Source organism: Patagioenas fasciata, chromosome 29, assembly GCF_037038585.1.
Source record: "Patagioenas fasciata isolate bPatFas1 chromosome 29, bPatFas1.hap1, whole genome shotgun sequence".
Taxonomy (NCBI): Eukaryota; Metazoa; Chordata; class Aves; order Columbiformes; family Columbidae; genus Patagioenas; species Patagioenas fasciata.
In genome coordinates, this window is record NC_092548.1 from 2,797,374 (window position 1) to 2,824,368 (window position 26,995).

At 54.9% G+C, this 26,995-nt stretch overlaps 3 long non-coding RNA genes across 5 annotated transcripts; 2 read left to right on the top strand and 1 right to left on the bottom strand.

Annotated features, from left to right (window-relative positions):
* The first annotated feature begins 1,566 nt into the window (after positions 1-1,566).
* On the top strand, positions 1,567-2,532 carry LOC139825873 (uncharacterized). Its single transcript, XR_011736031.1, has 2 exons — positions 1,567-1,678; positions 2,412-2,532. It is a non-coding gene; the product is annotated as an uncharacterized lncRNA (long non-coding RNA).
* Positions 2,533-3,603: 1,071 nt separating this feature from the next.
* LOC139825877 (uncharacterized) lies at positions 3,604-5,326 on the top strand. The gene is made up of 3 exons (XR_011736035.1): positions 3,604-3,692; positions 3,990-4,849; positions 5,148-5,326. It is a non-coding gene; the product is annotated as an uncharacterized lncRNA (long non-coding RNA).
* Positions 5,327-5,651: 325 nt separating this feature from the next.
* Positions 5,652-11,985, bottom strand: LOC139825876 (uncharacterized). Of its 3 annotated transcripts, none has more exons than XR_011736034.1 (3): positions 11,584-11,985; positions 7,292-7,368; positions 5,652-7,149 (listed from the first exon to the last, which is right to left on the bottom strand). It is a non-coding gene; the product is annotated as an uncharacterized lncRNA (long non-coding RNA). The 3 variants fall into 3 exon arrangements; XR_011736033.1 differs by lacking the exon at positions 7,292-7,368 and having other exon boundaries at positions 5,652-6,081; positions 6,909-7,149; positions 11,584-11,697; XR_011736032.1 differs by lacking the exon at positions 7,292-7,368.
* Between the last annotated feature and the right edge of the window lie 15,010 nt (positions 11,986-26,995).

The window sequence follows — 26,995 nt, forward strand, 5'->3', positions numbered from 1 at the left end:
CATGCTGATTGTCCAGGGAAAAGACGTGAAAATGAGATTTTACTTAGACTTTCTGGAAAGGCTGAATGGCGCTGGCAAGATGCTGCAAGCTCTTCTCGAGGTAGGATTTTCACTTTCCCAGCGCCACTCCTGCTGCTTCTGAAATGCTTTCTGGGGGCTGCTTTCCCCTGGCCGGCCATGCCTCGTTCAGCCCCTGGGCTCCTGGAGCTCTAGAGCACAGCAGGATCTCTGCAGAGCACCTCCCTGGCGTGCAATTGCCCGGCTTTGCAAGAGCCGCCCCCAGAGGAGCTGCCCTTTGCGAGAAAAGGCCGGCGTTGATGGCGGGGAGCGCTGCGTGCCCCACTCTGGGGGCCGGGAGCAGAGGCACAGGCAGGGCAAGGCTTGCTGAGCCCAGAGCCCTTGGGCGGCTCTGGCTCTTTGCTGGCGCTGGGCTGAGGCGGAGCGAGCAGCCGGCCCTTCCCAGCGTCCGCTCCTCCCGTCATCCGCCTCTGTCCTCGTTGCAGATGCCGGAGATGAGGGACTCGGTCATCTCACGCCATGACACCGCTGCTTCCCAGACCTCTTCTGGACGTGTTGTCGTCCTGCCATGGTACGTTTGACTTCACTTGAGGAACGGGGGACAGTGGCACGGCTTCTGCATCTGTCCTGCTGTGGACCTAGAGACGCATTTAGGCAACATTTCCCGCTACGTTTCTCCTGCTCCTTTTCTTTCCTCTGTGGGAGAGACTGCTCTTAGGTCCGGAAACGTTAATCTGCAAGGCTCTACGAGGAACTCGGAGGGCAAGATCAGAATTCAAAGGCGTCTTAGAAAACCAGAGCACTAGATAATACTCTGCTCTCCATGTGCGCGATGAGCAGAGTCATTTCCCCAGCAGCAGCAAGGGGGTTTTGTGGGAGGACGGCCATTTTCAGGGAAGGATGGAGAAACGCGGGCACAGGCTGACGGGGCCTCTCCCGGCACTGGAGCTTCTGCTGCGTCCCTCCGGGTTGGGCTGCGGTGGGAAACAACGTGGTGTCCTTTCTTCAGCCTGCTGCCTTCTTCCTCTGCCAGGTACCAACTTGAGACCGTGCCCAAAGTGCCAGCGCTGATAGACCTGAACGGATGTGTGAAGGGAAAAGGTGACGGCCTGTGGTGTGAACCTGCCCCAGCAGCAAATCTGTGTGCGCGGGACCAATGCAGAAACCCCAGAGCCGGGTTCCCTTGAGATAAATGATTCCCCTCCCCAGAATGACTCCTGGACAGCACCAGTATCTGCCATGGAAGCCCCCGTTTCAGCACACGGATGAGAGAAAGCCATGCAAACAGTCTTCCCCAGGGAATAACGGTGCACTGTGGGCATGGGGCGTTGGATGAAAAAACAGTGTCAGAAGAGGCCTAAGACCTCCCAGGAAACATGGCTTTCCCCCAAAGGGATGAAAAGGACCACCTTCCCCAGTGTTACCACAGCCCTGAGCAGACCCGCACGTCACTCTCCTTGGAACTGGGACACGAGTGGCACCCGGTTCCCAGAACAACACCGAGATGCTGTTCTGAAGAACCGTCTCCTTTCCCGTTTCTAGAGGATGCTGCCGGGAAGCGCCTCCTCCGTCGAGCCAGGCTTCCTCCACATCGGTTACCTGCCCTGACTGTGACGCCGGAGCAGGGTCAGAAAGCCGAGGGGAGTGAGCCTCGCGCCAGGTGAGACACTCGCATAAACGGGTGAGCGTGGCCCCCTGCTCCGGTCTCTGTGGGAGCGAGACGTTTCTCCCGGAAACACCCCACGTGCGCTTTGCCCACGTCCCACTGACTCATGGTTTCTTGCTTGTGGCAGTGTCTGCAGCTTCTTGGCAGACTCTGCTGGCACCACCATTTCTTTCTTCCCTTCCGATGTGCAGATCTCTTGAGTAGCCAAGTGCAGAGGCTCGTTCCAGGAGCAGAAGGTCATTTTGGCGTTCCCTTCAGGTTGAAATGAGCCTGGCCTTTCTGTTTGCTGAGAACAGAGTTCTGCAGTTAGTTACTGCAGAGGATGGCCCTGAGCAACCAGGAGCCTCTTCTGCGCTGACGCCTGTCTTACGGAGAGCTCAGTGGCAGGATGGCTTTTCCGTGGGGTCGTGTCCTCCCCCCTTTGACACTGTGTCCCCAGCGCCCACCCTGCCCGTACAGGGCGTAGCGCTATCTCCGGGCACAGGACCCTGTTCCTCTGGGTGCTCCAGCAAGAGAGGGCCGAGACCTAGGCATCCTGGGTTGCAGGGGGGCTGTTGGGCACATCCGAGGCTGACAGCTTGGGGTCTTCTCTGTGCCTGGGGACTTGATCACAAGGATGTGAGCAGAGCCCGTTCTGCTGCAGAAGCAGGTGCGCCACCTGGAAGCACAGGATGCAGAACCAGCTCCTCCTGCGCTCCTGCCAACACGCCCTGTTGTGTCTTTGCAGGCAGCTACCGGTCATCCAGAGGAGCTGCTTGAAGGAAAAGGAGGAGAAAGGAAAGCTACCGCCTCTGGTTGCACCCAGAGAAGTGGACTTCATAGCCAGAGCCATTGAGAGGAGAGAAAAGGTACCCGACACCGGATGCTGCAGGAGCACATCCTACTGGACTGTAGAGCAGCGTTGCTCCACACATGCCGGTGCTCACAAGATTCTTCACTGGGTGCTCACGGGACCACTGACCGGTTGCTTTGGTGTTTGCTTGGAGAGAGGCGGGTCACTGTCAGTTGAGAATATACTTGTCACTTCCAGTAGCCTGGAAACACCCCCAGAGCCCTCACGTGGGGCTGTTTCTGTCGGCCCGGTGGCTGCAGGGCTGGTCTGGGCTCGCCAGCTGCCGGCTGGTTTGTAGCCCGGTGGTGGCCGATCTCCCTGGTCATTCCAGACGGGCTCCTCGGTGGAGCCTGCAGGAACCTGGGAGCAAACCAGCGTGGACAGCGAGGCAGAAGAGAAGGGAGGGAAGGGAGGGAAACAGCTCAGCCGTGGCAGGACAGACTAATGCTGCCTGCTATTGCATTTCATTCGGCCTCCAGAATAAACGGCAGAAGAAGAAAGAGGAGAAGCTTCCACAGTATATCCAGAAATTCCTGGAAGCAGAGGAAAAGAAGGAAAAAGAGGCGGCGGTAGGGGAAAAAAGTAAATGGCCGTCAGACGGAGCAATGAAAGCAAAGGCCGAGGCAGAAAAGGAGACACCCGGTGTGGAAGGAGAGGCAGAAAACCCAGAGGAGATGCAGAGGAGCCAGGTACTTGGGATTCCTGCAGAAGAAGAGCACTTTCTCCCGCGGGGCGGCTGAGACCGCAAAGCACCTCTGGCACCCAAGCCGTCACAGCAGCGTTGCTGCAGCAGAGCCGGGCGGGTGATGCTGCCCTTCCTGAGCAAGAAGGGGGACACAGAGTTGCAGTGAAACCCTGGTGACACTCAGAGGTCACCCCAGGGCCTGCTGAGCTCCTTCTCCCGGTTCTCCCCGTCCCCTGTGGTCCATCCAGAAGTGTTCTGGGGTCTGCGTGCTGGGATGCAGCACCCTCCGGGTGCGGGGCTGTTGTGTGAGAGTCTCCTCCTGTGCAGGAATCCAGCTCCCCCGAGTGCTCCTCAGACAGCTCCCCGAGCAGCGTGGAGTCAGACGAGTCCAGCTGGGACCTGCTGGAGATCAGGACCATTATGGAGGACTGGGAAGAGGCCGGAGAAGAGCCCCCCACAGTCCCTGAGGACAACAGCGTCCCCCCGAAGCGGTACGAGTGTGCCCGCTCCAGCCGAGCCCTGGGGCCGTGGGGGTGAGCCAGAGGTGGTGGGTACAGGGAGCCAACCCCCGAGCCACGGGGCTGCACAGGGCGCCCGGGGATTTCTGCAGCCACGGGAACGGGCTGGGTTAGACCCCACGGCAGGGGCCAGAGCAGGGGCTTGAAACCCCTCCTGCCTCCAGGGGGCTGTGGGGCAGAACGGGGCCGCATAGCTGTGGGGCTGAGTGTGGGAAGAGGCAGGACGGTCCCAGCTGCAGAGTCAGGGAGACTTTGTCCTTGCTGTTGCAGGAGCCTTTCCCCACGGACAGACCGGGCCCTGCGGGAGGTGGTGACCTGCATCCTGGGGCAGGTGGCCCGCAAGAGGAGAGGGAAGAGGGATGAGCAGCTGGATCTGCAGGACAAGCTCCAGTGGTAAATCTCTCCGGACACGGGCAGTGCTTCCTCTCCCGCAGTCCCTTCCTCCTGCTCCCCGCAGCCCCGCGGGAGAGAGCCGCTTCTCCTGGCACCGGCCTCTCGGCAGAGCCGCTCCTGCGGCCGCGGCTGGCGCCCAGCTGGGAGCCCGGCTGGAGCGCGCTCCTGTGCTCACACCGCCTCCTCCCGCTGTGTGTCTGCAGCGAGCTGGCCGTGCTGCGCTGGGAACGGTCGGGGAAAGAGGCAGGCAGCAGCCAACACCTGCGGGAAGCTGCACCCCAGGCTGCACCCCCTGCCAAGGCGGGGGAGAGGAGGGCAGGACCGGTACGTCCCCAAGGCTTGATGTGGTGGCGTTTGTAATGGCGACGGCGCAACGGTGCGGCCAGGCTGGTCTGGGACAGCAAGCAGCCGGGTTGCTTTCAGCCCCGCGCTCCCTTGGCTCAGGGGTCGTTGCAGAAAGGCTCTGCAGTCGGGACCGTGAGCAAAGCAGGGCTGATGGAGAGGCTGAAAAGAAGGGGCAGGAGGGAGGGGGGGCGCTGAAATCCCCCCAGCCCCTGCCAGGGACACCAACACTGCCTGCTGCTGCATTGCCGTGGTCCTGCAGGCGCAGCCCCGCGCGTGCACGGAGGAGGAAACACGCAAGCTCTGGGAGTCCTTGTGCAGCAAGATAGAGCAGAAGCGCAGCAGTGGCACCGCCAAAGGCCTGGAAAAAAGAGCCAGAGCAATGGGAGGCCCAGGTACCGCAGGCCGTGAAAAACAACTGGGGAAAGAGCATTCCCAGTTGAGTGTTTGCCTTTTGGAGTGCTCGCCTCTGAAAAAGGGGCTGTGGGCCAGCTTCAGGCCAGAGCTGGGCAAAGAGGGTGTTTTCCTGACAGCCCTGGGGGCACGGAGAGCAGCAGGGTGGGACTGCACCCCAGGGACCTGGACCTGCTCTCTCCAGACAGCAGCAGATCCCACCACAGGTGTCCTGACCAGACTTGTTGCTCTGCACCTCTGTGCATACAAGACTACAGAGCTTTGTACTCAACTCCGCAGCTCTGGAGAGCGGATCTGCTCCACGTCGGCCAGTGCCAGGAGACCGTCTCAGGCGCTGAGGCTCGCGAGAGAGACGTCCAGCAAGAGCCTTCTCCGGCGTGACGAGCGCCAGTGCCGGCCAGGCTGCTGGCACCAGCTCTTGCCCCCATCAGTAAAGCCCCCCCTGCAAACCGCTGGGTCTCACGCTGTGGGTGTTTCCTTGGTGGCTGTGAGGCTGCGCTGGGCAGTGGGTGAGCGCTGGGGGGGCAGGGAAAGGCCTGCAGGGAGAGGGCTGGAGCTCCGGCCCTGCTCCAAGGGCAGCCCTCCCCAAGGCTCTGCTGGACCCGCTCGGCTGCGGCCCCGCTCTTGGTGCCCCTGCACCTTGTGGCCCTGGCACTGAGCCTGCTGCAGCTGCACATCCCGGACAGGAGGGGAGGAGGAGGAGGAGGAGGAGGAGGAGGAGGATGTGAAAAATGCAGTTGTGATTTGTGCTAATGTCAGCAATCAGAACACAGAACCACGGGCACAGTTCCATGCGGTGCTTTATTCCAGCGCTGGGAAACCAGGGGTTCGCACCCAAAGCTTCCAACAGCTGATTCAGACCATACCTTATTATACAAGTCAGTCACATACATATTCATTACACCCCTGACAACCATTAGAATATTCCACACCTGTAATAACACAAACTTTCTATCTAAAAGATGCTACAATTATCAGTTATTTTCTACGGTACCAACTTTAAAAGAATATATCGTAAATCTATGTCCACCTTAAGAATAAGGCTCGGTTACAGTTACCTGCCTTGTAAGAATATACCATAAATCTATGTCAGCTTTAAGAACAGAGTTTGGTTACTGATTACAAGAGTTCTATGGCTACAGGGCTGGTTGCCATCCTAATATTAATCCAACTGTAAGAGATCCAGCGATATTCAGGGAAGACCCATCCTGTCCTGTTCCATGGAACAAAACCTCTTGTCAGGTTGATTCCTCTCAGCCGCAGGCCCTGCCGGCCGCCCTCACGCATCCCGGGGGCGCCGGGGGCTCCCGCCCCGCGTTGCCCCGCACGCAGCGCTCCCACAAGGCCCCGCACACCGAGGGAGCGGGGGGAGGAGGCGGCTGCGGGGGGATTCGAACTCGGCACCCGGAGCACAGGGGGGGCGGGGGGGGAGGAGAGGGACGGAGCCCGCTCGGCTCCCGGGAGGCCGCGCGGTGCAGGGGCGGAGGGGGCGTGGCCAAGGAGAGGGGGGCGGGGTGATGGGGGGGCGTGGCCACGCAGCGGGATCGCCCGGACGCCTGGGTCCTCTCTCCCGAACTCCTGGGTCCCTTGGGGCACTCCTGGGTCCCCCCCCAACTACTGGGTCCTTAGGGGTACCCCTGGGTCCCCTTTCCCGAACTCCTGGGTCCCCTCTCCAGGACTCCTGGGTCCCTTTCCCAAATTCCTGGGTCCCTCCCCAACTACTGGGTCCTTAGGGGTACTCCTGGGTCCCTCCTGAACTAAATCCCCACCTGAACTCCTGGGTCCTCTCTCCCGAACTCCTGGGTCCCCTTTCCTGAACGCCTGGGTCCCTTTCCCGAACTCCTGGGTCCCTTTCCCGAACTCCTGGGTCCCTCCTGACCTGAATCCCCGCCTGAACTCCTGGGTCCCTTTCCCGGACGCCTGGGTCCTCTCTCCAGGACTCCTGGGTCCTCTCTCCCAAACTCCTGGGTCCGCATTCCTGAAAACCTGGGTCCCTCCTGAACTGAATCCCCGCCACTGGAGTGCAGCCATCAGACTCACAGAACAGTTTGGGTTGGAAGGGACCTTCACAGTTCATGCAGTCCAACCTCTGCCATGAGCAGGGACATCTTCACCCAGATCAGGTTGCAGCTGGTAGAAATGATGACCTTTCAGAGCGTGCTGGTGGTACTTTGTCCCTTGTGCCCTGCCCTGATGTGCAGAGGAGACAGAAGGGACACTGGGAAGCTTTGGGGAAGACCCCCCGTATGCTGAGGTGTTGCGTCTCCTTCCTCTTCAGCCTCTAAAAGGTATGTGGTAAAGAGCAGAGCTGGAACCGGGGGTTCCCATCATTTGGGATAAACCCTAAAAACTCATTAATCATTTTGGTTGGAAAAGACCCTCAAGATCATGGAACCCCACCATAACCCACCCCTGGCACTGACCCATATCCCTGAGACCCTTGTCTAAGGCTTGACAGGAGCTCCAGCGCAGTTGTCTGCAGCCAGTGACGGCGAGAAACCTAAAATAGGACATGGGAGAATTTGCATGGGAGCGTTCACCACGCGGAAATATCTCTGCCTTGGGAGGGCTGAGATTGAGTGGGTTGGAGGTTCTTTTTGTTTTCAAGGATGTGATCAAAATCACATGAAATGACACACAACGAAGGGTAGGCACAGGCTGGGACTGACACCGGAGCCTCAGCACCGCGTTTTATCCTTCATGGAGAAAGGGAACCAGGCTAAATCAGCCAGTTGGAGGCCAAAACAAGCGGCTCCTTTGGCTGTTCTGGGACGGGAGATGCAGGCAGGGCCACCAGTGTGGGGTCTGTCCTGGAGCTGCAAGGGTGGGATGCGGGACGAGGCAGCCAGAGCTGCATCCACACAAGGAGGCACAAACATCTGCCATTTCCATGTTGGTTTTAGGAGGGTTAATATATGTGATGGTGATTTTTGACCCACACATCGCCTGGGTTGGCATCACCAGCCACAGGTTGGGTTTTAGCATCGTTCTAAAATGCTGGAGGGAGCAGGGTGGGACTGAGGCAGCACTGGTGACAGAGGGACAGAGCCCCTGGGGTCCATGTCTGTCTTGTGCCAGACAACCCAGAGTTGGACTCGGTTCTCTGGGGAGCCCCAGGAGAGCAGAGCAGAGGGGGAGCATCCCCTCCCTCCACCTGCTGGTGATGTGGCCCAGAAGACACTTGGCTTTCTGGGTGCGAGTGCACATTGCCAGCTTATGTCCCTTTTGTCACCCACCAGCCCTTCTCCACAGGGTTGCTATCCATCCATCCATCCATCCATCCATCCATCCATCCATCCATCCATCCATCCTCCCCCAGTCTGTGCTGGTACTGGGTATTGCCCTGACCCAGGTGCAGGACCTTGCACTTGGCCTGGTTGAATTTCATGAGGTTCACATAGACCCCCCAGCCTGTCCAGGTCCCTCTGGATGCCACCCCTTCCCTCCAGCGCATCGACGACACCACTCAGCTTGGTGGAAAAGCAGAACTGAAGTGTCCTGGGTGATGCAGAGGCCAGGGAAATGTGCCTGGCTTTAGCTCTCTGCCAAGAACACCTGGGGAAACCCTTTGAAATGCTTCAGCCACTTTAGCAGAGAAAAATAACACCCCCACACAGCTGCCAGGCTTTCACTGCTCACGCAGGGACAAAGGACAGCGCGGGGACAGCACAGCGCTCACTCTGGAGCTCGCCGGCTCTGACACCCGTGCCTGTTTGGGAGAAATCTCAATGGGAAAGATTTTGTGCTCTGGGATTCAGGTCATCTGAAGAACACCAGCAAGGAGAACGACTGCCAAAACCTGCACAACGATGTGACCAACTCCAGCTCCCCTGGGGAAGGAGGCGGCTGGTGCTTGTCCCAGCCCAGCCATGCCATGGGCGACCCAGAGCGGATGACAGCAAAGCCTCTTTCCAGGCTCTATTTGCTGTGAGACCGTGGGGCAGGGTCCCATCCAGGGGGAACACGGGGAGCACATCCTGCCCGAGCTCTCACAGGCCGCTCTGCTGCACGGGGAGCAGAGGAAGGGACAGAGGGGTCTGGGTGGCCCCAGAGGAGCTTGGAGCAGAGCAGGGGGCACAGAAACCCAGGGAGGGTCTTGGAGACGGGTCCAGAGAGGATCCAAGTGTATATGGGGAGGGGGAAAGCGATGGGACGGTGCAGGGGGTGTCACACAGGGTGGGAGTGAGCATGCAGGGACCAGAGCCAAGCTGAAGGTGCTTGGTGGGGATAGAGGTGATTGAGCAGGGGACAGGAGCAAAGTCCTGCGGAGGGCAACGGAGCTGGAGGGGACTTGGAGGGGTAAAGAGGAATGGGGGAGACCCAGGAAAGAATCTGGGGCATGGGGGGTGTGAGGGGGAAGCACAGGAGCTGTGATATTTGGGATCAGAGGAACTGGAGAGAGGATGCAGAGGGGAAGAGGGATGGGGAGAACCTAGAGTGCACAGAGAGGGGGGCAGAATGGGTGCCCCCGGGGTGGGGGGAAGGCTGGTTTGCCAGTCATTGCCCCCCAAATGAGCTGGGGCTGCAGGTGGTCCCAGCACCCCCACCCTGGGCAGCAAAGGGGGACCATGGCAGCAGCAGCAGGTCCCACTGCACATCCAGCATCCATCAGGGGGAAATAAAACACCTAAGTGGGGGCAGATAAAGCAGGAAACCCCCAAAGTGGGCACAGGGAACAGAGCTGAGCACAACACATCCCAGCACTGGGGCTGCTGGGCTTAAATTGGTGTCCAGGAGCATGGGGGTGCAGGTGAGGATGCTCAGGGTGATAAAGGCATCAGAGTGGGGATGCCTGTGGGAGGGGGTGGTGGGGGCTCTGAGGTGCTTGGGTATGTGTGTGTGTCCCCAGCCCTGCAGGGGACAGGGGGACAAGCACAGCCCTGTGACACACACGTAGTGGCTGCTGCTGGGTGTCACGGTGTGGGGACCCAGGATCACCCCAACATGCTGCCCTGGGCTGGGGCCAGGCGGGTGCTCCCCCAAACTGTCAGCACCCACTCCTGGGCACCGCCCACTGGCTGCAACCCCCTGGGCAGGCACAGCGGTGCTGGGCTGTACTGGGACCTGTTGGTTCACAGCAGGATTTGGGGGGGGCCCAGGAAGAGTAGTCGGGCACCCCACCCTGTGCTGAGCTGGATCCATCCACCAGCACCACGTGGAGGACATTGGGGTGCAGGGGGGTAGGGAGGGGGTATGCAGGGTGAAGGGGCAGTATAGTGGGGTACAGGACAGGACAGTGGGTGTGGCAGGGTGCAAACCCCCCTCTCTCCCCCTCCCTCCTTCATCATGGAAGGAGTAGACACATCTCCCTCTCTCTCTGCTACAGCTTCTTTTGTTTGGCCCCAGAGCCCCTGGCCAGGGCCGTTAGGAGAAGGGAGCGCCGAGGTGCCAGGGAGCCGCTGGGCGCCCGCAGCCAGCGTGGGGGATGTTTGGAGGCTTCAGGGGCACCCACAGCCAGAGTGGGGGTGCAGAGAAGCTTCTGGAATGCCCACAGTCAGATGTGATCAGCCAATAAAAAATGGGACTCTCGTCAAGACTCCGCCCATTTGTCGCGGGTCTCTCGCAGCACGAGCGAGATGCTGCCGCTGAGAGCCCCCCCGGGATGGAGACTCCGCTGCCTTGCCGCCGCGGGTGTGAGTGAAACTGCCCATCGCAGGATTGCGAGTGTATTATAAATTTAGCCTCGCAGAATCGCGAGTGTGCACTTTCCGTACTCACTACAGCACGTGTATCTCTTCAAAATAACCCCACACCGTGTTCAGGCAAGTGCGGACTCCTCCCGGACTCAGGGACGGCTCCGGCATTGTTTTGGTGAAGCCACGTGCATGCACTCTGTGCACCGCCTGTCGTATTGGTTGCTGCCCCTTCATAATTTTCCTCAACTGGTAGCCGAACCTGTATTCAAGTCACTTTTGGATGCTAAAACCCTGTTTCTCACCGGTTTAACAGAAGTTGTTTTGGACCCTGTTGTCCCTTAAACGAACCTGGGGTGCCTCCGGGACACCCCCCTTTCCATATTGATCCCCAGGAATGAGTCCCCCTCAGTCTCCTCTTCTCCAGCTCCAGAGCCCCAGCTCCCTCAGCCTTTCCTCACACGGGAGATGCTCCACTCCCTCCAGCATCTTGGTGCCTGTGCTGGACTCTCTCCAGCAGTTCCCTGTCCTTCTGGAACTGAGGGGCCACAACTGGACACAATATTCCAGGTGTGGTCTCCCCAGGGCAGAGCAGAGGGGCAGGAGAACCTCTCTGACCTACTGACCACCCCCTTCTAACCCACCCCAGGTACCATTGGCCTTCCTGGCCACAAGGGCCCAGTGCTGGCTCATGGTCACCCTGCTGTCCCCAGGACCCCCAGGTCCCTTTCCCCTTCGCTGCTCTCCAACAGGTCCTTCCCCAGCTTAGACTGGAACCTGGGCTTGTTCCTGCCCAGGTGCAAGCGTCTACCAGTGCTGCCCAGCGCTGATGAAATAAAGAATGCCGCCGAACAGCGGCATTGCCTCTGCTGTTCACTCCACCTCTTCGCTGCCAGAGAGTTCCCGCTTTCTCCAGAGCCCAAGAGACGAGGCCGAGAGAGCCCGGGAAGAGCCGGAGCCACCCCCGCCTCCCCGAGCCGGCCACGCCAGGAATTCAGCCGCCCGAGCGCTCTCCCCGCCACGCCCCAAGCGGCTCCCGCTGCCCGCGCAGGGGAACCGGGGCTTCTCGGCCCGGGACTCACCGGCCGTGCCGAACGCCCGCCCGCTCCGGACGCCGCTCAGCGCCGCGCTCGGCAGGGGCACCGCCATGCTGCGCGCCGCCCGCACTGGAAGGGCCCCGTTCCCATAGCGACGGGGGCCGCGCCGCGCGGAGTCCGGCCTGGAAGGCCCCGCAGCCGTAGCAACGGGTCTGTCTACCGCAGCGCCGGGCTGGGAATGCCCCCCTGCCCTAGCAACGGGGCTGTTTAGCGCGGAGCCTGCCTAGAAACGTCCCCGCAGCCCCGCGGGACGGGCTCTGCCCTCCCCGGGAACCCCTCCCCATCGCCGGCCTTGCTGCTCCGACCGGGCAGAGCCCGCGGAAGGCACCGGAGAGGCCCCGCTGTCACCCCGGGGTACCCGGACGGGAGGTGAAGCCCAGCACAAGAACCAGGGGTTTTTCAGAAATCGGCCCGAAAAGGAAAAGCTGCAGTTGCCTGTGGGCTGTGGAACATCCTGGGGGTGCTGGGGAACCGCAGTGCAGAGTCACAGAGCCACAGAATCCCAGCCTGGTGGGGCTGAAGGGGCCTCTGCAGACCCCCAGTCCAACCCCTGCTCACGGGGGGGTCACAGAGCAGATCACACAGGGAAATGCGCGGGGAGGAAAACACAGCCTGGACCCTTCACTTGGCATCGTTGTGTTCTGGAACATGGCCTTTAAAAACCAGAAGAACATCCCAGAGCAACCTCCAGACCTAAGGACCTGGGGCAACTGATTTCTGCCCTCAAATTCTGGCTTCGTCCTTCCAGGTCAAACTGGCAGTTTCTCCAACCACCGCGTGTGGTTTTTCGGCTCCAGAGAAGGACGAGGATTTCCTTCCCAGCTCCATCAGCAAAGCAGTGCCACACGCGGATTCGTGTGCACAAACTGCCACAGGAACGTTCTTGTCCCCAGGTTCCCTGTATCAGAGTCTCAGGCGTTTGCATTTTAAAAAGATACTTGAATTATAAGACAAAATACAACTTAAAAGGTACAGCAAAGAAAAGTCCAGACTGGGGGCCTCTCAGGGGGAGGGAACACAAGGCGAAAGAGACTTGGGCTTTTAAACCCAAAGCGGCCAGAGGAGGAGCAGGTCCCGCAGCAGCAGCAGGAGCAGCTGGAGCAGCAGCAGCAGCGTCTGCATCAGGGAGGTGTCTCCTCACCCTCCCCACTGGGCCTGGGGCCACAGTGCCCAAGCCCTGAAGCTTTTCTGACAGCTTCTCTCCCTCCCTTTCTCCCAGAGACCGCGCAGCAGCGACTGAGCACGGCTCACCAGAGGAGACGGCGTGAACAGCCCCGCCAGGAGCTGCCCAACCACCCTGTGACACCGCTGACCGCAGCCCAGGACCTCGGTGCCCCGACCGAGGGTCTCTCCAGCACCCTGGGTGAGGCTTCCACGAGCTGCGGGTGGGAAGGGACTCGCCAGGGGAAACTGCGCTTGTACCAGTGTCTCCAGAGGCTTGGGATGCTCCTGGGGGCTGGTTTAGTGTTCCTGTATGTAAAACTCAGGTGTGAATTGGCCTCCGCGTCCTCTGCAGGGGCTCAGCGGAGCTCTCTGAGCCAGGGCAGTGCCTTGCTCGTCTCCCTGAGATCCCCAGGCAGAGCCCTCAGCCCTGCTGCGCTGTGCAGAGGAGCTGCTCCTGGGCAGAGCTGTCTCTCTGCAGCGCTGCCGCTTGCCAGGAGCTCCCTGTGTCCCAGGAGCCCAGCCCAGCTCAGCAGCACGGGAGCAGCCCAAGGCGCTTTAATGACCCCTCTGGTGGGTCTGGTGCTGAGTCCATGGACCTCAAACCCTCAGGGGAACCTGATGAAACCTCTCAAGAAGTCAGATTCAAACTCCAAAGTTTCTTGCAATGTTAATGAGTCCCACTGAGGGACACTACTGAGGAACTGACCCCATGGTCCGGTTACAGAAGAAAACGGGATGCAGTGACAACAGGTCAGGAAAAGCAAGGTGAAGTTCTCTTAGATGCTGAGTAAACCTGGATGTGTTTCATTAACCAAAGGGACAAGCCCTGACCCCCAGCCCTGGGAAGGCAGATCCTGTTCCTCCCACATTGCTCAGGGCCCTTCCTGGACAGTGTGATGTGGGGCTGTGCAAGGCCAAGGGCAGGACCATGGTCCCACACCTCCCAGGTTCCTGGCTGGGGACAAGGAGGCCATGAGGCCCCTGTGCTGGAAGGACAAGGTGTCTCCTCACAGGCATCAGAGGTGCAGACAACAGCCATAGCCAAGGGGAGAAGGAGCTCATGTCTGTTGGGGCTTTCAGCCTCTTTACATCCCTTGATCATCTCCACCACAGCCTGTCCTGTGCTGTGGCATCCCCTGCACCTCTTTCCCTGCAGGCTGCAGACATCCCCCCTGCTGCCCCACCTTGCTCTTGTCTGAGCATCTTCCTCCCTTTGCTGAGATCTCTCCATCCTCCCCAGCTGTTCCTTGGAGCACAAAGCCTTGGGCTGATGCAGACTCCCTCTGCTGACCTGCTCCACCACAGCACTGCCCTTCCAGTCACATTCCTTTCTGCTCATCTCCAGCCTGGACCTCCCCAGCTGCACTTTGTGCCATTATTTCTTTCTCATGCTCTTTCCCACTACGCAGAAAACCTCCACCACCTCTGAAACCACCCTTCAAGCACTCTCAGGCTACTCCTGCACTGCTGCAGCCTCCCCAGCGCTGCTGGGCCAAAGCAGCCCAGGTCCCTCAGCATCCCACACCATGTGCACAAGGTGCTGAACCTGCCTTGGCACAGCCCTGCACTCTCCAGTTCCTCCCTGCTTCTCCAAACTGGGAAGCCGCACACTGGCACACCCCCGTGTGTGTGGGGTCACACCAGTGCTGAACCGAATGGGATGAGAACTCCAGGTGTCTGGGTCCCCACGCTCCTCCTCATGCAGCCCCGTGTGCAGCTGCCTTGTTCATGGAGAGCGTGCACCACGGGCTGGTGTGGGGACCTTGGAGTGCCCAGGCCCTTCTCCTCAGGGTCACTGAGAACTCGTCGTTTCATCTCGTCAAAAATCAGAGATTTCTGATGGGTGAATACCAGGTATTCACAAGGTCTGAACTCTCCCTGGACTGTAGCTCCATTTGCTCAACTACTAAAGTTTGCATACAGTTGGCTTATCCTGATGAAGGTGTCTCTCCCAACATAAGGCATTACAGGACACTATAAATATTGTCTCCTGGGGAAATAGTGGGGTCTTGTGTGTCTGATACTAATAATGCCAGAGGTTTGGAGTCAAAGGAATAGTTTCCCTTCATGTGGGAGAGCAGCAGGAATGTGTGGAGCTCTGCCTGGGGACAGACAATGTCAGCTGAACACTGAGGAGTCAGCATGAGAGGGCAGAACAACGTGGGCAATGTTGTGGTCACTGGACATCAGCTGCTGAGACACTGATCAGGAAGAGGAACTAGATGAGGCCTCTTTCAGACAAATTAAAGAAGCCTCATGTTTCCAGCCAGTGTCCTCGTGACAGACCTGAGATATCCCAATATCTGCAAGGAACCAGCCATCCAGGAGGGGTTGGAGCTCATTGACAACATCTTCCTGACACGGGTGACTGAGGAGTCAGTGGGGTGAGGTGCCCTGTGGGACTTCATACTTAAAACCACAAAGAGTTGGTCAGGATGGAACAGTCAGGGATGGGAAAGTGCAGCTGAGGCTCCTGGGAGCCTCAGGAGGCTCCTGGGCGCAGAATGACCTTACAACCCTTGAGGTTATAAAGAGGGTATGCATTTATTTACGACGCTGGACTCACGGGGAATCATTTCACCTAATGCGTGTGTAAAATTACAGTAGCTGTGAACTTGGTTAAATGGAACACCTATACATATTCATAACCTGTCCCCAAGAGGGCGGTTCTTATTACAATGAGTTCAGGAGACCAAGGCCAAGAGCAGGATTTCAGGAGAGCAAGCTTTGGCCTGCTGAGGGACCTGCTTGGGTCCTATGGGATATGACCTTGGTGTCTGCAGTGCTTTTCTCTCACATCTCCTCCCTCCTCTCTCCCACCTGCTGTTGTGCAGCATTTTTTACCCTTTCTCAAATACAATATCCCAGAGGTGCTGCCAGCATCACTGAGTGGCTCAGATTTGGCCATGTTTGGGTCCATCTTGGAGCAGCTGAAATGGACGCTGTCTGATGTTGATCAAACTCCTGTTGTCTTCTCAGAGAGGTGACAACTGTAGCACAGCCACACTCACCTCCAGTTCCAAGACTTGTCATATAAACCAGCACAGGGTGACAGTGCTTTGGGTGTTATAAAATGCTGGATTATGGAGAAGTAGTGGAAAAGATCTTCTGTCAGCAACCTGAAGAAGTCACCAGTTGACGAGCAGTTTCCTATCGGGAACTGTAATTGACTGACATTCAGTGGCCTGGCAAAGTTGCAGGTGCCAGCAGTCCAGAGGATCTTGGGCGAACTGCTTAACATGTCCGCTTGGTGGGCAACAAGGGTGATTCTCACCTGGATCTGGAACTGGAAAACAAAAAGAGCTGGTGAGGGATGTGAACATCAGTGTCCACCTTGGCTGTTGTGACCTGGAAGCAGTGGGGTCCCAGGCAGCAGAGGGGAGGGAGGAAGGCCAGCAGCAGAGCACAGGCTGGTGGGCTCCAGAGGAGAAGACTTTGACGTACTGGGGGCTGGTGGGCGACGTGGTGACATGGCAGTAGTCTGGGTAGGATGAAGGAGCTCAGGAAATCTGATCAGTCTTACAAGACAGCCTGCTCCAAGCACAAAATGTTGTCTCTAAGTACCATGTAAAGAAGTGTTTGTCTTATGAGGCTGCTCGTCTGAACTGACATAGCTCCAGGGCAAAAAGGCAGCACACAGGAGGTGGAAGCAGGGGAAGCTGCAAAGGAGGAATTTAGAAACCTTGTCCACGGATGTGGGGATGATGCCAAAGCTGCCCTGACCTTGATACCTGCAGGGGAGTGTAAGGGCAGCAAGATGAACTGATTCATCTTCCTTACAGCAGAAGAATAGACAAGGGTAACATGGGCCTGCTGCTGAATTCATAAGAGTAGAATCAGACAGGACTGAGGTTCTTCATGGCTTCTTTGCCTCCATCTTCACCAGCAAGGTCTCCCGGGACTTTGTTCCTGAAGGCAGGAGTCTGGAGAACACCCAGCGGTGGATGGGGCTCAAGTCAGGGGTGACCTGAGCAAACTCAGACACCATTACAGAACAGGAGATGGGTCACTTGACCAGCTCCCTGAACACAAGTGTCACTGTGCACAACACCTGAGATTCCCAGGAACACCCACCTCTTGGCCCAGAGGAGTGTGATTCCTCTTAAGGTGTCCTGGTCTGTCTCCTCACTCACATGGTGATTTAGGCACCCACTTTTCTGATATATTCTCTCTTTTTCATGAGATGCACCACATCAATATGAACTGGAGGCTGCTGATACCACCTGTTCTGGAAAGGGAAGGAAGGGCGAGCAGGGAAGGAAATAGAAGAAATTTGGCTTCGTTGCTGTTTATTATGGAAATGCTTTTTGTTTGACTATTCCTGAAACCTCCCTAATCATCCACACCAGACTTGAAGCCTTTAGGAAAATGATGCACAGAGCCTTGGCTTGTAAGAGCATTTTCGATGTTCATGAGCCCTCTGCTGCCATGATCCTGAACTGCAGCTACTGAAACAATGAACAAACCTCTCATGAAGTGAAAGGCAAAAGCAAACCCCAAGTTTCTGAGGGTGTGTGGGACACCATCAAGGGCCATCACTGACACAGCTGTGAAGGAAACAACCAGTGCAGGTCCCTGTCCCTGGAGGCTGGTCAAGGAAAGACTTGGACACACTGGTTACAGGTGGTGAGGGCCATGTGGAGGTGGCTCTGATGCCATGTCAGCCCTTGATGCTTGTTCATCACCAGAATGGTTGAGCCCTGATCCCTGGGACCTGGTAGACTTTTCTCCAATGTTTTCAAGGCTTTTCCTGTGGTCAGTGTGAGTATTTTGTTTTTTGGTGGTGGGTTTTATGTCAAGTGCTGTTGCTTTAACTGCAAGGGTCTGTTTTCTGTGGAGTTGGAAATGTCTGTGAGTTCCTCACAGATCATCCAGCTTCTTTCATACATCTGGCAATGGTCACCAATCACCTCAGTGTCCCAGTCCCAAATTTGCTTGTGAGGCGCAGAATGACCTTACAACCCTTGAGGTTATAAAGAGGGTATGCATTTATTTACGACGCTGGACTCACGGGGAATCATTTCACCTAATGCATGTGTAAAATTACAGTAGCTGTGAACTTGGTTAAATGGAACACCTATACATATTCATAACCTGTCCCCAAGAGGGCGGTTCTTATTACAATGAGTTCAGGAGACCATTTCCAGAGTCTCCACCTCCGGCTCCTCCTGGTTGCAGCTGTGCAGTGATCGTGAACCCGGGTCCTCTTTCTCTGTACACGGTCAACTTTGTTCCAGTGTGATGAGTTGGTTGGGTCTCAGACTGCTGAGTCGGTTAAAACTGGCGTATCTCCTGTCCTGTGCCCAAAACTCTGTAATCTGGGTCACCCAAGGATGCATCAAGGACTATTATCTTTGTGAGGCGTCAGTGAACTCCTGTTTTTCGTACAATAAGTTACACAGAGTTAAGCAAGGCTGGGCAAGAGTGATGTGGGTTAAAGTGTCAGCTCTCTAAGTGTCTTTAGTGGTGTGGGGTAGGGTTAGTTCCTTAAGTGTCAAGTGTTAGTTTTTAAGTGTTAATTAGTTAATTGTCAATTTCCTGCATCACTACAAGGACGTCATGAAGCTGTTCATGAAGAAATCAGAAAGGCTAAAGCCCAACTGGAGCTGAATCTGAGCAGTGCCATCAAAAGGAAATAAACAAACTATAAATACTTCAGCAAAAAAAAAAAAAGAGGATGCACAAGGAAATATATTGACAAAAGAACAGGGAAAGGTTGAGGTACTAGAAGCCTCCTTTGACTCAGTCTTTAATAGTCAGAACAGTTGTGCTCCAGGTATCCAGCCCCCTGAGACAGAAGACAGGGATGAGGAGCAGAATGAAGTCCAAACAATCCAAGGGGAAATGGTTGGTGACCTGCTACACCACTTGGACACCCACAGGTCTGTGTGGCCAGATACACCCACGGGTGCTGAGGGAGCAGGCAGAGGTGATCCCTGAGCCTCTTTCCATTATCTACCAGCAATCATGGCTGAGTGGGGTGGTCCCAGTTGGCTGAAAGTTGGTGAATGTGACAACCATCTAGAAGACGGGACATAAGAATGATCTAGGGAACTACAGTCCTGTCAACCTGACCTCAGTCCCAGGGAATAGTATGGATCATATCATCCTGAGTGCCATCATGTGGCAGACACAGGACAACCAGGTGATCAGTCCTAGGCAGCATGGGTTTAAGAAAGGCAGGTCCTGCTTGACAAACCTGATCTCCTCCATGACAAGGCACCCTGTATAGGGGATGAGGGAAGCTTTAGTAAGCCTTTGACACTGTTTCCCACAGCATCTCCTGGAGAAGCTGCAGCTCATGGCCTGGATGGTGTATCTGCGATGGATAAAGAACTGGCTGGAGGGTCGGGCCCAAGGAGTTGTGGTGAACGGAGCCAAATCCAGTTGGTGGCCGGTCATGAGTGGTGTCCCCAGGGCTCAGTATTGGTGCCAGTTCTGTTTAATCTCTTTGTCAAGGATTTAGACAAGGGGATCATGTGCACCCTCAATAAGTTTGCAGATGACACCAAGTTTGTTGGGAGTGTTGACCTGCTAGAGGGTAGGAAGTCTCTACAGAGAGATCTGGATCAGGTGGATCGATGGGCTGAGGCCAATTGTATGAGGTTCAACACGGCCAAATGCTGGGTCCTGCACTTGGGTCACAACAACCCCAGGCAGCGCTACAGGCTGAGGGAAGAATGGCTAGGAATTTGCCAGGACGGAAAGGACCTGGGGTTGTTGTTGACAGTGGCTGAACCTAAGCCAGCATGTGCCCAGGTGGCCAAATAGGGCCAGCGGTATCCTGGCTGGATCAGCAGCAGTGTGGCCAGCAGGACTAGGGCAGTGATTGTTCTCATGTAGTGAGGACTGCTGAGTCTGCACCTCGAGTCCTGGGGTCAGCTTTGAGCCCCTTATGACAAAAAAGACCTTGAGGTTCTGGAGCAAGTTCAGAGAAGGGAATGGAGTTGGTAAGGAGCTGAAGAGCAAGTGTGATGAGGAGCAGTTGAGGGAACTGGAGATGTTTAACCTGGAGAACAGGAGGCTGAGGGGAGACCTTATCAGTGTCCACAACTACCTGAAAAGAGGTTGGAACATGGAGGGCGTTGATCTCTTCTCCCAAGCACCGAGGGAGAGGACAAGAGGAATGGCCTTAAGTTGTGCCTGGGGAGGCTTAGATTGGACATAAGGAAACGCTTCTTCATGGAAAAGGTTGTGAAGCAGTGACCAGGGTTCCCAGGGAAGTGGTTGAGTCATCATTCCTGGGGGTGTCTAAAAGATGTATAGAGAAGGTTCTCTGGGAAATGGTTTAGTGCTAGAGTTAGGTTATGGTTGGACTCCATGGTCTCCTCTAAATCAAATGATTTTCTGGTTCTAGGATCCTGTGATTCTATGCTTGAAGGGTTATTTCCCAGATGGTGGAGCTTTCCTTGGAGATAGGAATCATACAAGCATAGAGAGTGTTGGAAGGGAGCTTCAAAGGTCATCTAGTCCGACTCCCCTGCCATGGGCAGGGACATCTTCAAGCAGATCAGGCTGCTCAGAGTCCCATCCAGCCTGGCCTGGGAATTCTTCAGGGATGGGGCATCCACCACCTCTCTGGGCAACCAGTGGTTGTGTTTCATCACCTGCATTGTGAAAAATGTCTTCCACATGTCTGGCCTCAATCTCCCCTCTTCTAGCTCAAAACCATCACCCCTTGTCCTATCACAACAAGCCCCGCTAAAAAGTCTGTCCCCATCATTCTTATCGACATGTTTTAAGTACAGAAACATGGGAATAAGGTCTCCCAGGAGCCTTCTCTTTTCCAGGCTAAACAACCGCAACTCTCCCAGCCTGTCCTGCCAGCAGAGCTGTTCCATCCCTCTGATCATCTTGGTGACCCTGCTCTGGACCCTCTCCAACAGTTCCATGTCTTTCCTGTACTGAGGGCTCCAGAGCTGGATGCAGGACTCCAGGTGGGGTCTCACCAGAGTGGAGCAGAATCCCCTCCCTTGTCCTGCTGGTCATGCTCCTTTGGATGCCGCCCAAGATACATTTGACCTTCTGGGCTGCAAGCACACATTGATGGCTCCAGTCCAGTCTTTCACCCACCAATTTCCCCAAATCTTTCTTGTCAAGGCTGCTCTCCATCCCTTCATCCCCAGCCTGTACTGATACCCAGGGTTGCCCGGGGAGATGCAGGACCTTGCGTTTGGTCTTGCTGAAGCTCAGGAGACTCACATGAACCCACTTCTCCAGCTTATGCAGGTCGCTCTGAATGCCCTACTGTCCCTCAGGTGTATCAGCAACGCCACTCTGTTTGGTGTCATCTGCAAACTTGCTGAGGATGCACTTGATCCCACTATGCCACTGATGAAGATAATAAATGGTACTGATCCCAGTATGGACCCCTGAAGGACACCACTTGTCACCAGTGTCCATCCAGACATTGTGCCATTGACCACCACTCTCTGGGTGTGACCACTGAGACAGTTCCTCATCCACAGAACAGTCCAGTCATCAAATCCATATCTCTTCAATGTAGAGAGAAGGATGTTGTGAGGGACCATGTCAAAGGCTTTACAGAAGTCCAGATAGATGACATCCATAGCCCGCCCTTTGTCCACTGATGTAGTTACTCCATCGGAGAAGGCCACTGGGTTAGTCAGGCAGGACTTGCACTTGGTGGAGCCGTGCTGCCTGTCTCAAATCACCTCCCTGTCCTCCTTGTGCCTTAGCACAGCTTCTAGGCGGATCTGTGCCATGATCTTCCCAGGCACAGGTAAGAGGCTGACAGGTCAGTACTTTTCAGGGTCCTCCTTTCTACAGCAGAGAAACACTGCCACACAGCACAGCTTGGAACGTGGAGACTGGACATGAGGAGGGAGAAATGTGACTCAAAGGGTAGTACTGTGGCAGAAGAAATCAGCCAGAAGGAGCATGACATCAGTCCATGTCCTTGTGTTTCAAGGAACAGAGCATGAGAGTGCAGACACATCAGTCAACGTATGGAAATACCAGGGTGAGAGCAAGGGGAGGAAGCGAGATGGGTGTCTACAGCCTGCAGGGAAACAGAAGCAGCTGCGGGACAGTGTAGGACAACCTGTGGTGGAGATGGCAAAGGGCACTGGCAAGGCTGGATGTCACCAAGAGAACCCAAGCCTTTGTCCACTTGGCTACGGCCATCGCCTCTGCCACCAATGCCCATGAGGAGACATGTTGTCCTGAGGCACTGGGGCACCTCATGGCCTCCTTGCACACCCCCAGTAGGGCTGGGAACTGTCACACCATTGTCCTTCACTCAGCATCACAAAGCCCACATCCCCCTGGCCCAGGAAGAGCCCTGAGCGATGTGTGAGGGACAGGATCTGCCTTCCCAGGGGCTGGGGGTCAGGCCTTGGCCTCTCTGCTTCACCCAACAAAACCAGGGTTTCTCAGCACCTCAGCTGCCTGCACATTTCCCTTTGTTTATCTGCCACCATGGCCTCCAATTCTCTGCTCTAACGAGTCTCTGGGGAGGCTTTGCTGGTACTTGCCCTCAGTGGAACTCATTGATACTTCAAGGTACTTAGTACTTTTTTCTTCTGGCTTTGACTTCTGGAAAGGTTTGTGCAATCTCCTCTAAGCACCTGAGTAATGTTCAAGGACTCAGCACCAAATGCACCATGGGGCTCATTACACTGAAGAAAGCTCTAACAAGCCATGTCTCTTCTTCTAATTGTCTTCCAGTCTTGTCTAGTTCATTAGAGAGTTTTCTTGGTGTTATTACGGAGAAAGATTTCAAAAGCTTCTGACAAAAATGTCTTTCTATTGTAACGGGTGTATTTCATTACTGTTCAGTTTGGAGAAGAGCTGATTGCAGCATTATCTGATGTGGATCCAGGGTCTCTCCTAAGCAGGTCTGGACTGGCTGGAGAAGCTGTCCCCTGAGGTCTCACACCGTGTGCACAACCTTGCTCCTCACCTCCCCAACCCCATCGTTTCTCTCATGGCCCCCTGGGCCTTGCATCCCTTTTCCTTACACCAGACTTCTCCACTGCAGTCTGCAGCTGGATGTGCCGGCTCCTTTGCACCAGCTCCCACCTGCTCTCCTTGGAGACCTGGCTGCACACAGCAAACAGGGACTTTGCTTTACCTTTGAACAAACAAAATAACACTGATGAGAGTCATGATTAAAAGAAAACACACTCCTCAACTGTACGCCAAGGACAAACTGCCACCACTGAGGTTCACCCTCTCCAAGGCAGAACCATGCAAGAAATGTTGTAGACAGAAAGGAAATTTAAAAATAAACACAATAAAAGATTTGTCTAAAGACAGAATTAGACAGACTACTGAAAGACAAGGAAGCTTTTAACTCCTTGAAGGTGAAAGCAGCAACTGGGTTGTTGACAAGTGTCTGAGTGATCAAACAGTAAGAGGAAGGGAAACCCAGAGAGCAATCGCAAGTGCTTGTGTGCAGATCAGCTGCTGGAAATGGGACTTCAAACATGGTCAGTTTAGTCAGGGCAGGAGGAAATACCTGGAGGATGATGGAGATCAGATGCACAGATAACAGAGAGAGTGCTGAGAAGGGAAATGGTGTCGAAGATCAGAACCTCTCCTCTTGTTCTTAATGCACATCCTGAAAAGTCTCTGTTTTCTCTCTTTTGAAAAAACTCGTATTTAAAGTATTCAAAACAAAGAAAGGAGAATTAGAACACCAACAACGTTTCATATTTCATGTTGCAAGAAGACATTCCCTTCTCTCTACATCTTCCAATCCACTCTACATCTAACACAATCCTTTCCAGTCTATGGGACAGCAGGGGCAGCATCCCAGGAGCTGAGACAGCAGGACGGTGTCACATTGAGGCCACTCTCCACCATCTTGGAAAGAATCAAAACCAGCTTCTTGACTGGGGTAGTTCCATTTTCCACGTGTCACACAGGGCAGATGAAGGGAGCTCAGAACTCCAGACTCTGCTGCACGCTTGGGTCTTCAGAGACAGGAAATGCAGGTGACAGTGTGTGTCAGTGCACACCACATAAAGGTTCTGGCTTCCTTGGTGCCTTTGCACTGACCTGGGATCTGTTCCTTGGCTTTCTTTGCCTAAAAAGGAAGGAACTCCCCTGTGTCACCTGCCCCTCACACCAGAAAAAGAAAGGAGAAAATGTATGGAACAGGGATGATATGGGAGCAATTCTGTCCAAGAGTTGTATTCTTTCAGTGATAAAAAAGGTAGAAGTGAGAGAAAGCACTGTTTTAAGAGCTTTATAGAAGAAGATAACTACTGAGATGTAGCATCTGTTCTGAGAATTGCGAATGACTGTTGGGAAGGACATTAAAAAGCTTTAGTTCATTAGCATAACGATGAATAAGGAATTCTCTGTTACTGTTATCAGTGATAGTAACACCATTCAAAAAACATCTTTGAGACCAACTCTGTTGTCCCTTGGCTCCAAAGCTCAGCCTGCTCGGAGTTTGACAGGATTGCTCCAAACCCCTGTGACCCAAATCTCTACAACTGTCTCTCCTCAACAGCCTTTTACCCCAGGAAGGGAAAAACTTCCAATGCAGACACCAAACCAGTGCCCAACCTGCCTGGAGAGCCAGGACAGTTGTGCCACACAACAACCGCCCTTGAAGAAAGCTTCAGGTAGTGGGAATTGAAATGGTTTCAAGCCAAATAATGGAATCATAACATCATAGAATCATTTAGTTTGGAAAAGGGTGGTCTAGGAAAAGTCACCCTTTTTGTCCCCAGGTGCACGGACACTGCTCATGTGCCTCTGCAGAGAGTGGCAGGAGCTGGATCCCCTTCTTGGGACAGATTCCTTCCAGGAGAGACACAGACACAGAGATAGCTCATCAGGTCTTGACGGTATTTCACTCAGCATCAGTTTTGACACATTGGGTGCTGTCCTGTGACTGCCCTTTCTGCACAAATGATCATAAAGAGACAACCATTCAGTAAGACATGATCATATAGGGGCTGTTATGGACAAGGAAGCTCACCATGAACTCTGGAGAGAGCGAGGAAGTTTATAACAAGCACCATGAAGAACCAAGAAGCTCAAGGCCTCTTCTGAAGAGCGGGAGGCCTGAGCAGCTGTGATTGGCCATGTGTAGGTGTGGGAGAGGGTCAGGGCCTGTCAGGGAGAAGCAGTGAGATGGCTGATGGCTTCAGTGAACCCTTCCAGCCATGTCTGAGCCCAGAAATGGAAAGCAGTTGATGTCTGCAGGTGGAGGAGGAACAGGAGGAAGATTTTCCTGGGAATATGGAAGGAAAAAGGCCTCTCTTGGGCTACTCATGTATGGCAGTGACATTTCCATCCTGTGGGCATGGCTGTGCCTGGGAGATGGGGAATGGCTGCTGCTGGGGTGGCTGTGCTCAGTCATGGCCCATGAGCTGACCCTGCTCTGCTCCTCTCTTACACTGCCCACACTTGGATGGTCCTCAGGAATCATCCATGAGCCTGGTGGATGAATGAACATCCTGGAGTGATGGGTATGGATCCAAACAGAGGATTCAAGCAATTGTGGGACTGGGACATTGAGGTGATTGGTGACCATTGCCAAGTGTATGAAAGAAATTGAATGAGTTGTGAGGAACTCACAGGCATTTGCAGCTCCACAAAAAACCAGACCCTTGCAATTAAAGCAACAACACTTGACATAAAGCCCACCCCAAAACACAAAACACTCACAGTGACCACAGGCAGAGCCTGAGAAACATTTGACTGAAAGGGTCTCCTTTGTCTGGCCCTGGGGTCAGGGTTTGGCCATTCTGATGATGAACAAACATCAACAGCTCACGGGGCACCAGAACCACCTCCACATTGCCTTTACTACCTCTGACCACTGTCTCCAGGGACAGGGACTGCTTGTGTCAGCAATGGCCCTTTGTGGGATCCCAAACACCCTCAGAAACTTGGGGTTTGTTTCCGTCCTTCAGTTCATGACAGGTTTGTTCATTCTTTCAGTACCTGCAGTTCAGGATCGCGGCAGCAGAGGGCTCAGTAACATCCAAAATGCCTTTACAAGACAAGGCTCTGTGCAGCACTTTCCTAAAGACTTGAACTCTGGTGTGGATGATTTCAGAGATTTCAGAATTGTAGCCAAACAATGAGCATTTCCAAAATAAAGAGTAATAAAGTCAAATCTCTAATATTTCCGTCCCCCTCCCAAAACCCTCATTTCCAGAACAGCTGGTATCAACAATATCCAATAAATATGGATCTAGAGAATCTCCTGATAACGACTGAATGTGTCAGAGAAGTGGGTGCCTAAAGCATCACTTGACGGAGGAGACAGGCCAGGACACCTCAAGACGAGTCACACAACTCTGGGCCAAGAGGTGGGTGTTCCTGGGAATCTCAGGTGCCACAGCACAGTGATACTTGTGTTCAGGGAGCTGGTCAAGTGACCCATCTCCTGTTCTATAATGGTGTCTGAGTTTGCTCAGGTCACCCCTGACTTGAGCCCCATCCACTGCTGGGTGTTCTCCAGACTCCTGCCTTCAGGAACAAAGTCCCAGGAGACCTTGCTGATGAAGATGGAGGCAAAGAAGCCATGAAGAACCTGAGTCCTGTCTGATTCTACTCTTATGAAGTTCACCAGCAGTTCCACATTCACCCTGTCTGTTATTTTACTGGAAATGAAGCAGTGTCAGCTGATTTCAGCTGGCTCCAAAATGGACCCGCTCCTTGCCAAATCTGAGCCACTCAGTGATGCTGGCAGCACCTCTGGGATATTGTATTTGAGAAAGGGTAAAAAACGCTGCACAACAGCAGGTGGGAGAGAGGAGGGAGGAGATGTGAGAGAAAAGCACTGCAGACACCAAGGTCATATCCCATAGGACCCAAGCAGGTCCCTCAGCAGGCCAAAGCTTGCTCTCCTGAAATCCTGCTCTTGGCCTTGTGATCATCTCCCAGGAGCCTCAGCTCCCCTTTCCCATCCCTGACTGTTCCATCCTGACCAACTCTTTGTGGTTTGTAAGTGTGAAGTCCCACAGGGCACCTCACCTCACTGACTCCTCAGTCACCCATGTCAGGAAGATGTTGTCAATGAGCTCCAACCCCTCCTGGATGGCTGGTACCGTGCAGATATTGGGATACCTCAGGTCTGCCACAAGGACACGGCCCTGGAAACATGAGGCTTCTTTCATTTGTCTGAAGGAGGCCTCATCTAATTGCTCTTCCTCATCAGTGAGTCTGTAGCTGATGTCCAGTCACCACAACACTGCCCATGTTGTTCTGCCTTCTCATGCTGACTCCTCAACCTTCAGCT